A 14031-nucleotide genomic window follows, 5' to 3' on the forward strand; every position below is an offset into this window, starting at 1 on the left:
CCTTGTTTCTTTCTTTTCTTTCTCTCTCTCTTTCTTTCTTTTTTCTTTTTTTTTAATTGAGATGGGGTCTTGCTCCACTGTCCAGGCTAGTCTTGAACTCCTGGGTGGAAGGAATCATCCCACCTCAGCCTCCCAAAGTGCTGGATTACAGGCGTGAGCCACCGCGCTCAGCTTACAGGCCATCTTTCTAAAATGCAGTTTGGATCATTTTACTTCCCTGCTTGGAACTTTTTGGTGGTTCCCATGAGCTACCAAGAGAAAATCCAGCTTTCTCCCCTTGTCACACAGTTTTTCCATTGATCTCTACCTAAATTCCCAATCTCATCTTTGGTGCTATGCAAGCCCCAAACTTCCTTTTTTTCCAGCAAACACCAGGCTCACTATCTATCTCAATGCCATGTACTTGCATCCCTCCTCCCATCCCTGGAAAACATCCCTTATTTCTCAAAGCTCAACTCAGGAATCACTTACTTACTTCCTTTTTTTTTTAGACACCATCTTGTACTGTCGCCCAGGCTGGAGTGCAATAGCGTGATCTTGTCTCACTGCAAGCTCCGCCTTCCTGGTTCAAGCGATTCTCCTGCTTCAGCCTCCCGAGTAGCTGGGATTACAGGCGCCCACCACCACACCTGGCTAATATTTTGTATTTTTACTAGAGACAGGGTTTCACCCAGGCTAGTCTCAAACTCCTAACCTTGTGATCCACCCACCTTGGCCTCCCAAAGTGCTGGGATTACAAGCGTGAGCCACTGTGCCCAGCCAAGAATCACTTCCTTTGACATTTTTCTGATTCCTTGAATCTCAACTAAGGAAAACAGTATTTCCTCCTCCCACTGTGGCCCCACAGTGCTCCCCTGCATGTTAAGTGTTGACACTGCTGGCTCCTTGAGGCTGTGTCTTACTCGTCAGAGTAGGCTTATCAGCCCACAGGGGTTTAGCAAATAATGAGCTTTTAATAAATGCTTTTGAGCAGTTGAACGAACTGTACATGAATGGGTTTATATTACAACCCGGTAAACACTAAATTTGTTCCACAGAGAACCTCCTACCGGTTGCTCCTGCTCACAGCTCTTGAGGCCATGGGCGTGGCCAGGACTGGGTCAAGGACAGGGCCACTCCTGTGTAAGAGCAGGGCCCAGGCGTCCAGCCTGTTGAGGTCCATCCTGTGCTTCTATGACAGTTGTGTGGCATTTGGTGACTCAGGTTCTAGTACAAGGCCACTGAGTTCTCAGTAAACTCAGTAAATTCAGGGAAGCATTTCTAAACATATGGTCCTTTGGCTGGGCATGGGGGCTCACACCTGTAATCCCCACTTTGGGAGGCTGAGGTGAGCAGATCACCTTAGGTTAGGAGTTCAAGACCAGCCTGGTCAACATGATGAAACCCTGTCTCTACTAAAAATACAAAAATTAGCCAGGTATGGTGGTGGGCACTTGAAGTCCCAGCTACCCAGGAGGTTGAGGCAGGAGAATCGCTTGAACCTAGGAGGTGGAGGTTGCAGTGAGCTGAGATGGAGCCACTGCACTCCAGCCTGGGCAACAGAGTGAGACTCTACCTCAAAAAAATAAGAAAAATAAAAATAAAAATACAGTCCTTGGATGAGGAAAATTCTTTCCTCAGAGAAAGAGAGTCCTTTCCTGGCCAATATAGTTAATTATCAAGCATAGGATAAATTAGAGAAAGGCAGGTTTGTGACAAAACTGATCAGAAGCCGTTTGCATAGTGCTAGGTGTTAAACATCTATTAGCTAATTTCATGACACTGTCATGTGACTTCTCACTTTTCATCTGTGTTTTCTAATCTTCCAAGAAAAGTAATCAGACTAGATGATCTCTAAGATCACTTCCCATTCTATCATTTCATTGTCTGGTTCTTACCTAATACCAATATAATGTGTGTTTGAGATGGTGAAGGTTCAGGAGTTCTTGGCGACATTTCACAGACAGGAAACAGGGCAGTGGGGCACGGGGTTTGCTTCAGATCCGTGGATCCTTGCTGAGCTCTGCTTCATTAAGTGATCAATATTTCCTGGCTCCTGGGTGGAACTGCAGTTACATTTCCCCTTGGAAAAGCTGGTCTGTTTTTCCCAATAGGCCTGCAGAAAAAAACCAAGGCTGGCCGGGTGCGGTGGCTCATGCCTGTAATCCTAGCACTTTGGAAGGCCAAGGCAGGCGGATGACCTGAGGTCAGGAGTTCGAGACCAGTTGTCAACATGGTGAAACCCCGTCTCTACTAAAAATACAAAAAATTAGCTGGGCGTGGTGGCACACGCCTGTAATCCCAGCTACTCAGGGGGCTCAGGCAGGAGAATCGCTTGAACCCGGGATGTGGAGGTTGCAATGAGCCGAGATCTTGCCATGGTGCTCCAGCCTGGGCAACAGAGCAAGACTCTGTCTCAAAAAGAAAAAAACCAGGGTCAGAGTATTGTTATGAAAAATACAACAGCACCACTTATTCTACTCCCACCGCCTACCTAGGCTTTGAAGCTCATAGTATTGAGAGTAAGAAAACTCAGAGGTGCTAAGACTGCCAGTCTTAGGCTGGAGGAGAAGAGGAATAGATGTGAAGCTGCTAAGGAGCAATTTCAGTGATCTGTGGACTAGGATGGAGGAGGGGGCAGGGACCTGATCCCAAGGGCACAATGACAAGGTCAGCCTCATCTCTTCTCTCTGTTCTTGGCAACAGCCAGTCTAGCCAGAAAGAGCAATCTGTCAAATCTAATTAGAGTAGAAGAAAGTGAACAATGGGCGCCCAGCTCTAAAATGACAGCCTGTTCAATGGGGTGGAGGAGCTCGGGAGGGATGAGTGCTTTGTGTGCTTGGAATTAGATCCTTCAAATGGATCCTTTCTGAACTCCAACTGCACATCTCTAACTGGATTCTTATTTACTTCACCAGGACTCTTCAGCTCCCTAACACACGCCTTTTAACACATGCACATTCAGCCAAAGCAGAGGAGAACCTGGCTGTGATTCAAAGGTAAGGCTGGAATAGTAATGTAATGTAAATAGTTTCACCATGCATGGCTTGGACATGGTACTGTGTGCATGCAACTGATATTTATGAATTTTTTCCTATTTCTTGTTTCATGTTTAATTATATTGGTGGCATTAGTGTTTATCTTATTATTTCTGCAATTCTTTTCATTATAAGGCTTATTATTGGAATCTTGAAATTTCAGAGCAGCCTGAAGTTTTATTAGGACCACAGATAAGCATATTTTAAGATGCAATACACATTAATTATATTTTTATCTTATACTTTAAATGGCCTCTCTGATTTGGATATTTTAGTTTTTGAATCAAAAGTGGGTTGCACAGGGAAGAGGCATATTTTATAAATGGAATCAAATGAGCATATCCCTTAAAATAAATGCATGAATACAGGCTATTGAAGCTTAAAAACCATGCATCTGCAGAATCTGAAGTCTCAAATTACAGAGGCCTATCTATTATCAGCAAATATTATACTAAAGACTAACGGTTTACTAATTTTACTCTACTTCAGTGTGGGATACTCAGACATCTTAAAGGTGTGAGGAAAAACAATTCTGTGAAGTGGGATGCAGAGAATGGGAAGAGAGTAGGCGCTAACACAATCTGCAGTTTACAAGTCTCTGTCCCCCAGGTTTGGATGGTCTTTCCTATGCATTATCTCATTTAATCCTCAGGGCACCCTGTGAAGTGTGTTACTATCCTCTCCACTCTGCAGATGAGGAAACTAAGGCCCTGAGAAACTAGTCCAAGGTTACAGAGAAAGGCAGTCGGGCCTTGAACCCAGGTGGTCTGCTTCCAAGTCTATTGAACTTCTCAGGAATCTATTTCTGGTAGACACAGGAGACATTAAATTTTAAAAAATCATTAAAGTATTAATAATGTCAACACGAGGACACTCCTCTAATCTATTGGCCTTCCCTGGACATGAAGGAGGCGGTGGATTTCAGCTTGGTGTATTTGTATCACTTTCCCCACTTTACTGCATGTTGCGAACCTTTATCTTTTTTTTTTTTTTTTTTTTTTTTGACACAGAGTCTTGCCCTGTTGCCCAGACTGGAGTGCAGTGGCATAATCTCAGCTCACTGCAACCTCTGCCTCACGGGTTCAAGCAATTCTCTGCCTCAGCCTCCCAAGTAGCTGGGATTACAGCTGTGCACCACCATGCCCGGCTAATTTTTGTATTTTTAGTAGAGACAGGGTTTCACCATCTTGGCCAGGCTGATCTTGAACTCTGACCTCAGGTCATCCGCCCTCCTCAGGCTCCCAAACTGCTGGGATTACAGGTGTGAGCCACTGGACCCGGTATATTTTCTAACATCATCATTTGTTTCTTTTCTGTCCTTTTTTTCTTTACATACCCATTATATGAATAAATTATCTTGTAAAAAGACAAAGGAAAAGTCTGCCAGTACTGCTCGCTTCACCCCAAACCCAGTCTTCTCCCCAGAGAAACACCTGTTAACAATTTGGGGTGTAACCAACTATTTCCTACCTGTTTGCATAGAGGTGTGTGTGTGTGTGCACATTACATTGTTTTGTGTGACTTTTTAGAATAAATTGTGCCATGTTGTGTTTTCTATTCTTAACTTGCTTTTTTTATTTCTTTCTTTATTTTATTTTTTGAGATGGAGTCTTGCTCTCTCGCCTAGACTGCAATGGCACAGTATAGGCTCACTGCAACCTCTGCTGCCTGGGTTCAAGCGATTCTCCTGCCTCAGCCTCCCTAGTAGCGGGGACTATAGGCACGTGCCACCATACCCTGCTAACTTTTGTATTTTTAGTAGAGACAGGGTTTCACCATGTTGGCCAGGCTGGTCTCAAACTCCTGACCTCGTGATCTGCCTGCCTTGGCCTCCCAAAGTGTTGGGATTAAAGGCGTGAGCCACCATGCCTGGCCTTTTATTTTATTTTATTTTATTTTTATTTATTTTATTTTTTAGAACAGTCTATGCCTTGTGGAAATCTTTACCTGGCAGTATGCTAAAATCTAATTCATTCTATTTAACTCTTACATAGCATTTCACGAATCATGACTTGTACTGCTTTCTCTCTACCTCGTCTGTGCTTTTGAAATGGTTTAGTGGCATACAAGTCGACATTTAACCCTATTTGTACTTATGGGGCAGGTAGAGACAGGTGCAAGCTTTCTGGCTGGCTGGAGTGTTACTAACAACATAGGAGAAGAAGGAAAGGTGAGACATGCCCACACCAGCACTGTGAGCCTAAGTGAGAGGCCTGGGGCAGGTACAGTGTTATCAGTAGATTCGTTCCCTCTCTGCCTCTGAATATTTGAGCGTTTACCTTTTTCTTGAACCCAGCTGTTCTGCAGACATTTATTCCTTATACATGAGATAACAATAACATACTCCACAGGGTGCCATGGGGATTAAACTAGAAAATGTGCAGGAGAAGACATCAAGCCCAGGCATATTGCAACATGTTCCATTATGAATTGTGCCTGTGCTGACCCTTTTCCCTCTCCCTCTCAAATCATGTATTGCTTTTTAAATTTTATTTGAGCTCATTTGCTCTGAAGGACTATCCCTCTCACTTCAGATATTAGGTTGCAAGGCTCAAAGCAGGGTGGTTAATAAATGGAGCTATGGAAGTCATCTTGAGATGTTCTGGTGCAGGACTGTGCCTGAAAGCATTGGAAACTGAGTGAGAGCTGGACTCAAGTCCTGATGTGGATACTTAACTACCGGTGTGACTTGGGTAATGTTTTGTCAACTGGAAAATAAGGGTAATCCTAATAGTAATACTTAAGTCTATGGGGTGTGGTCAGGTGTAAATGAGATAATGTATGAAAAGAACTTAGTATAGTTTCTAGTATAGAGGAAGGTCAGCTTCTGTCATTATTATTTAGAAAAGTTGCACCATCCCCACTTTCATTTTCTGGCTATAAAGTATCACTGTCTAGTTTCCTCAGAAGTGACAATAAAAACAGGCTTAATCTCAGAGCACAGCTGTTTGTTGTTCCATTAGTCCATAATTATTTTTTAATTGTTATTTTTTATAGGCAGGGTCTCACTCTGTTGCCCAGCCTGGAGTGCAGTGGTGCAATTATAGCTCACTGCAGCCTCAAACTCCTGGGCGCAAGTGATCCTCCTGTCTCACCCTCCCAAGGAGCTGGGACTAACTACAGGCATGCACCACCACTCCCAGCTAATTTTTAATAATTTTTTGTAGACGTAGGATCTTGTGTTGCCCAAACTGGTCTCCAACTCCTGAGCTCAAGCAATCCTTCTGCCTCAGCCTCCCAAAGTGCTGGGATTACAGGTGTGAGCCAGCACTAATTTCTTTTTTAAGTAAGTATTCCCTGAGTGACCACTGCATGTGTAATACCTTGCTGGGCACTGTAAGAAATATAAAGGAAGTGCGAAACAGGGCTCTTGCCCTCAAAGTGCTTACAAATTTTAAATGTAATCCCCTTAACACTGGAGAGAACACAGTGTAGTACTGTGAACATACGTGCCATGGCTATTTTTCTTTAAATTTCTGCTACATTAAATATAGATAGATAGATATAGATATAGATATAGATATAGACATATAGATGGAGTCTTGCTATGTTGACTAGGCTGGTCTTGAACTCCTGGCCTCAATTGATCCTCCCATCTCAGCCTCCTGAAGGGCTACGATTACAGGCGTGCACCACTGCGCCTGGCCTTCTGTTACTTTCAGAGGCATCTATAATTCTTGGACACCTGCTCATATGTTCTGTGTCTAGCTTCAGAATTATTGTAGAAGCTTGCCTGAAGGTCACCTATAGAACCTGAGCCATTAGATCATCTGTCCCTAAACGCTAATGCTAGGCTGGTTTCCTGGCTGGGGGTGGCTCTCACTTCCTCCTGAGAGCCTAAGAGAAAGAGGACAAGAACTGATTGGGAGGAGCTGCCCTCTGGGCTACCCAACGCTTGCTTCCACAGTAACGTGCAGACAGTCCCTTGTTCTGGACACAACAGGAGCGGATATTTAGAAGGCAGATTAAATCCAAAGAGTAGAAACTCTCTGAAAGGGCCTGAGGAAGCTGTGAAGGGAATGAAACAACCTTATTTTTGTGGATAAATTCCCAGGAAATGAACCTATAGTATTTACAAAATGTCCACCTAGTCCTTCTCAGCACAGTAAGCTTTCTCTGACCCACAGAACCCATTTTCTGTTTGGACGTGAACTCACTGCAGCCTGCCCAACATGAAATTCCAACTGGACATAAAAGGCCACTTCAGCTGTCAAGCCACGTGTGGATTTCGGTTTAAGAATCAGCCCAGGCAGCAGATGCTCCGAGTGCTTGGGGAGTGGCACGCCTATTCCTGATGCAGAAGTCGGGCACCCTTTGTCTTGATCCCCCACTTAAATCAGGGATAGGCAATTCTGAATTTTTTAAAAGGAGCTATGTTAAATCCTTCTTATGAGAAAAAAATATCGCTTATAATGTGCAAAGTTGAGGTTTCTCAGAGAGCTCTCCCTTTTACTGCTGAACGGGCTTCTTAGCAGGCAAAGATATCTGCTCAGTAAATTATACCCCTGTGAAGAAGCGATTCCTAAGTGTAATGTGTATGACTTGCCGTTTTTGGGTTAAGTACAATTTCAAACACTCTGTCTCCACCACCTTTTTTTCTGGAGGTGTTCTTTTTATTTTATTTTATTCTTTCAAAGTGGGGCACATTTCTGAAATTTTTGCTGCGAAACTCAGAATACGAACTTAATCTAAAAATAGTTTGACCCTGCATTTCAGAGAGTTCAGGGCTTCAAAACTATGCTGTCCAAACACGATTGGTGATTAATTTATTTTGACCCCCTACAAGAAGTGAAAGCAGCTGGTTTACGAGACTTGAGAGACAGCCCATTTTCCAAGGGAGAACAAAGAGAAAGTGGCCACCCCTCCCCCCGGGAGCGCGCTTTGCTTTGTCTGAGCGGACTCCCTCCAGGGACTGCCGCAAGGGAGGCTCAAAGCTGTGTCCTTGCGATTAATTTGGTACACTTGGTTCAGCAGCCCGGGGAATGTGCCTGCACAGTATCAATGTTATCAGCTGCCCTGTTCATGTCGCCTCTCCCTGAAGGACACTTTCATGACACAGTAACACTTAGGAGGACGTTCCCCTCCTTTACTTCTGTTTCTCTGCTGATAAACAAATGTCAGGCATCTTCCTGGATCCGGTCCCTGATTCACTAAGTTACTGTACATCCATTGCCCTTTTCTGTCCTCCAAACACTGAGCTCTCAGTGCTCTTCTGGCTGGATCCAGATTGTGAAGGTTACAGCCCCACTGGTCCCTTTCAGGACCTGGGGGCCCAACCTTCCATCTCCAGGGCCTCAAGGAGCCTTCCATTCCTGATGGATTCCCAATTACCGTGTTTCTGGTGCTGCCAGACAAAAGAGAAGGCCCTGTTTTGACCCAGAGCCCCATAGCTGTGGCCTGATGGGAGATGGGAATTTTGATGTCTGACAACAGGAACCTGATCAACAGGGTGACTCCTAGACCGAGTGAACCGTGGTCCGTCCACGAGCCTTCATCACTAGAGGAAAAACGGAGATGAATGATTATGACGCTTGAAGCAGTGAACCTCTGCAAATGGGAGGGTCCGGAAGGTTATTCCGGAGTCACTGGGCAAGGTGAAAGGCAGGGCTGCGTAAGAGAAAGGGTCTGCTCAGTGCAGGGCAGCATAAACTCTGCAACATAAAAAGAGGGAAGCTGCGCTCTGACATCATCTTGCGGGTTGCAGTTCCCGGTAACAGGGCTGGCTCCAGAGCAGAAGCGCAACCCGTCATCTTCTTGCGGGCCGCAGCCATAGGTGGAGAAAGGTGGTACCACAAGGCTTTCCCAGTGGATGACGGTGACGCGCAATAAGCAGACGATTGCAGAGGCTCCTGTCAAATGGGTGCAGAGAAAAGGGAAGTAGGGAGAGGAGGAGGGACTTAGAAATGGCACTGCAACGATCCTGGAATAAAAACGAGGGGCCACAGTCAGAAATGACAAACGCCTCCACCTTGAAATACAACCCCTAGCCCATTTATCCAATTCGCCTCTGATAACTGCTTTTAATATGTTGTAAATCCCATTAAAGCAGGATAGAATAAATGAAAGCAGTCTCCTACCAGGTTCTAATTTTCATTCTCCTTTAGGATTGTCTTAAATAACAAGGACACCCTAAAAATCAAGTCCACCCTGTTTAGCTGTGGCAAGCGTTAAAAACCGTTAAGCTCGTTGAAACACTGCTCTCCAAAACAAAGCAGGCCTCCAGGTATCTCTGCAGAGCAGAAAGGAGGCTGTGGTTGTGTCCATGACTTTGCTTCCTTGGTTAGGGCGGTGACGTGCAGCGCCAGGTCCTGGGCCTGGGCTCCCACCCGCGTGGCACCGCAGCCCTGGCGAGCCCCGAGGGCTCTGTCCCCGGTGACCAGCAGGCGGCGTTGTCTTTCGGCCGTGGCCGACGCCCAGCCCGCCACGAAGGCCACTTCCGCCGCGGCCCAGCGAGCGCGTCCCCGCCACGCCCTGCTGTTTAGAAGCGACGTTTCTTCACACGGCTCTTCCCGCGAAAGTTTCTGAACTCTTGTGCTCTTGTGACAATTAATGCTGTTTGAAAACCTCCCTCTTGGGTGGACATCCAAAAAAAAAATTTTTTTTGGAGACGGAGTTTTGCTTTTGTTGTCCAGGCTGGAGTGCAGTGGCGCGATCTCGGCTCACTGCAACCTCCGCCTCCCAGGTTCAAGCGATTCTCCTGCCTTGGGATTACAAGCGCCCGCCACCACGCCCAGCTAATTTTTGTATTTTTAGGAGAAACGGGGTTTCACCATTTTGGCCAGGCTGGTCTCGAATTCCTGTCCTCGTAATCCGCCCGCCTCGGCGTCCCGAAGTGCTGGGATTACAGGGATGAGCCACCGCGCCCGGCCAAAAAAAAAAAAAAAAAAAAAAAAAAAAAATTAATTTGGGATTGCGTAATCAAAAAGTTTTTTAGACATCTGAAATGCATTTCAACTTATTCGAATAAAAAGGGCCCCTGACAAGACAAAAAGGCAGTATAGGTTGAAAATTAGGATGCTGGGGGAAAAAAAAGAATCCCCTTCCTGTTTATTCCAGATTTTTCTACAGGCTTGGAGGACAGCTCGCGAAAATTCAGCTGGGGCGCCATCTGCTGGACGTGCCGCGCCGCTGCAAGACCCTTTCCGGGAAGGTCTCAGGGTTGCAGGTGACGGCCCCATTTTTTGTCCAGGAGAGACTCTTCGGCCCCAAGGTAGCATTCATATGCTACCTTGGCTGGACCAAGCTGGGCGCAGTGGCTCACGCCTGTAATCCCAGCACTTTGGGAGGCCGAGGCAGGTGGATCACCGGAGGTCAGGAGTTTGAGACCAGCCTGACCAACATGGTGAAACCCCGTCTCTAATAAAAATACAAAAATTAGCTGGGCGTGGTGGTGTGCGCCTGTAATCCCAGCTACTCAGGAGGCTGAGGCAAGAGAATTGCTTGAACCTGGGAGGCGAAAGTTGCACTCCAGCCTGAGTGACAGAGTGAGACTCTGTCTCGAAGAAGAAGAAGAAGAAGGAGAAGGAGAAGGAGAAGGAGAAGGAGAAGGAGAAGGAGAAGGAGAAGGAGAAGGAGAAGGAGAAGGAGAAGGAGAAGGAGAAGAAGAAGAAACCAGCCTGACTCTGCAAGAAAGTGGCCTGTGTTGAGGAGCCCTGGGGCTTCAGTGAGTCGTTATTTGCTACATTGGTGGTCTCTGAGGAAAACCTGAGGCTCAACTCATTTCATTTCCTCCACCAGCCCAGGGGCACAGGACTACAAACTAAAACTATGCTTTCCATCAGTGCACACAGCGGGTTTCAGGGACAGAAATCACAGTGTACTTATTCTGAATGCTTCTGATTTTGCTGAATGGGAGGAGTTTCCAAGGTGAAGAGGGTGACAGAAATGAAATTAATCTGGGAGTAGGGAGATGTTAAAATGTGGCCTTGCCATGGTTTGATATAAGATCACGAAGCCCTGCCAACATTTTCCAAACTCCTCAGTCAGTTCTGATTCAGTTGAAGACTTTTCTATTTAGAAGACTTTGGGTCCTTTCCACATGAGGGTCTAAACCCATTAGCAAACACATTTATACACATACTTCAGCATGAGCCTGCATTCCCCAGTACTGCACTTTGTTAAAGCCCATAATCAGAAAACATCTGGAAAACTGGTAGAAAGCAGAATTTTAGAGCAGATTGCAGTTGGCCCACCCGCCTGGAAAAATATAGTATGAGGGATAGAAAGCATTTGTAATGGAAACGTTATCAAGCATAGTTCTGACCCGGCAAAGCTTAATAGTTACTTTCCAACAAAACTGAATGTTGTATTCAGAGATGAATTATGATGGTTTTCCTGAAAGAGATGAAGTAGCTTTATCAGCAGTGTAGCCTACTGGAGCCTCACTGATTATGTAGTCCTTGAGGTCCATGTCCTGTGACTGCCCCGTAAGTCATGTGTCATTTAATGACTGATACTTTCTGAGAAATGCATCCTTAGGCAATTTCATCACTGTGCAAACATCATAGAGTGCACATACACAAACCTAAATGGTAGTGTCTTCTACACTCCTAGGCTATATAACATAGCCTATTACTCCTAGGCTTCAAAACTATATAGCATGTGACTGTACTGAATACTGTAGGCAATTGTAACACCATGATAAGTATTCGTGTATCTAAACATAGCTGAACAGAAAAGGTACAGTATTTGATACAGTACAGATTATGATATTATAATCTTATGGAACCACCATCATTAATGAGGTCCATGATTGACTGAAACATCATTATGCAAAGCATGACTGTATAGTCAATATTTTATGAGGACATCCTTTGGTACTTCAATAACTAAGCCCTCGTGAATGAGACCCGCTGATTCTACCATGATGCTGATCATAGAGAAAATGTTAACTTTCTATATGGGTGCTTGAAGAAGATAGACAACTAACAAAACGAGATGAAAAATAAGACAAAAATCCGGGCCAGGCGTTGTGGCTCACACCAGTAATCCCAGCACTTTGGGAGGCCGAGGCGGGTGGATTACTTGAGGCCAGGAGTTTAATATCAGCCTAACCAACACGGAGAAACTCCATCTCTACTGAAAATACAAAATTAGCCGGGAGTGGGGGCGAGTGCCTGTTATCCCAGCTACTCGGGAGGCTGAGGCGGAAGAATTGCTTGAACCTGGGAGCGGAGGTTGTGGTGAGTCGAGATCGCGCCATTGCCCTCCAGCCTGGGGAACAAGCAAAACTCCATCGAAAGAAGGGGAGGGGAGGGGAGGGGAGGGGAGGGGAGGGGAGGGGGGAGGGGAGGGGGGAGGGGGAGGGGGGAGGGGGAGGGGAGGGATGGGTGGGAGATGAGGGGGAGGGGAACGGGAAGGGGAAGGGGAAGGGATCCAACCTGGGCTGGGTGTGGTGGCTCACACCTGGAAAGAAAGAGGAGAGAAAGAGAGAGGCAGAGAGAGAGAGCGAGAGAGAGAGAGACAGAGAGAGAGACAGAGAGAGAGATAGAGAGAGGAGGGAGAGAGAGAGAGAGAGAGAAAGAGAAAGAAAAGAAGAAAGAAAAATAAGATAAAAATCCAGGCCGGGCGCGGTGGCTCAAGCCTGTAATCCCAGCACTTTGGGAGGCTGAGACGGGCGGATCACGAGGTCAGGAGATCGAGACCATCCTGGCTAACACGGTGAAACCCCGTCTCTACTAAAAAATACAAAAAACTAGCCGGGCAAGGTGGCGGGCGCCTGTAGTCCCAGCTACTCGGGAGGCTGAGGCAGGAGAATGGCGTAAACCCGGGAGGTGGGGCTTGCGGTGAGCTGAGATCCGGTCACTGTACTCCAGCCTGGGCGACACAGCGAGACTCCGTCTCAAAAAAAAAAAAAAAAAAATCCAACCTGGGCTGGATGTGGTGGCTCACACCTATAATCCCAGCATTTTGGGAGGCTGAAGCATGTGGATTACTTGAGGTCAGGAGTTTGAGACCAGCCTGGCCAACTTTGTGAAAACTGGTCTCTACTAAAAATCCAAAAATTAGCTGGGCATGGTGGTGGGCACCTGTAATCCCAGCTACTCAGGAGGCTGAGGCGGGAGAATAGCTTGAGCCTGGGAGGCAGAGGTTGCAGTAAGCCGAGATTATGCCACTGCACTCCAGCCTGGGTGACAGAGCGAGATTCCTTCTCAAAAAAGAAAAAAAAAAAAATTCACTCTGGCAATTCATGAGTGGATTGTATCAGAAAACTAGTAAGATGAAGTTATTGGGTACCGAATTGTGACTAGTATAGGAAATACTGATGGCTAGTGTAACATCTATTATATCCCACAATTCTGCTAATGTGAGAATATATAAGAAAAAACTAATTTAGTTTCTCCTGTACTGTCACTCAACAATCAACACAGAATGCTTCTGTGACCTCTGGTCACCAAAATGTGTGTGGGAATTTTTCCCCACCAACAATCAATCAATCAGTTCTTTTCTGCAATGGATAGTAGCTGGGTGTTCTCTAATTCAATTCTCACACTACCTGGAGAGCCTCCGATCCCAGTCCCACAAGACTGAGCCCCACTTAGGATGCTGATTGCAACCCCCAGGTGGTTTTTACCGGCTATAAATGAGGGTTCCCACAACCTCCTCTTTGGGATCAATTAGTTTGCTAGAATGGCTCACACAACTCAAGGAAGCACTTATTTATGTTTACCGGTTTATTACAAAGGATATTCATTTTTAATTTTTTTTCTTATTTTTATATTTTAAAAAATTTGTTTACAGACAAGGTCTCACTGTGTTACCCAGGCTGGTATTGAACTCCTGGGCTCAAGCATGAGCCACCACACCTGGCTACAAAGGCTATTTTCAAGGATGCAAATAAACAAGCAGATAGAGGCATAGGGCAAGGTACGGAGGAAGGGGCACCAAGCGTCCATGCCGTCCCTGGGCACACCACTCTCCAGGAACCTCTACATGTTCAGCCATCCAGAAGCTCTCTGAACCCTGCCCTTTTGTTTTTTTACTGAGGCTTCATTACATAGGAATGATTGATTAA

General features: G+C 45.8%; 1 long non-coding RNA gene across 1 annotated transcript in view; it reads left to right on the forward strand.

The window, feature by feature from the left end:
* The first annotated feature begins 2531 nt into the window (after positions 1-2531).
* The window catches only part of LOC135966228 (uncharacterized), a 31613-nt gene continuing 20113 nt past the window's right edge, over positions 2532-14031 (forward strand). The window contains exons 1-2 of the long non-coding RNA XR_010579390.2: positions 2532-2649; positions 2898-2978. This is a non-coding gene — a long non-coding RNA (uncharacterized lncRNA). The remainder of the gene's footprint in view (positions 2650-2897; positions 2979-14031) is intronic.

The sequence above is a fragment of the Macaca fascicularis genome, chromosome 11 (genome assembly GCF_037993035.2).
Source record: "Macaca fascicularis isolate 582-1 chromosome 11, T2T-MFA8v1.1".
In the NCBI taxonomy this organism is placed as follows: Eukaryota; Metazoa; Chordata; class Mammalia; order Primates; family Cercopithecidae; genus Macaca; species Macaca fascicularis.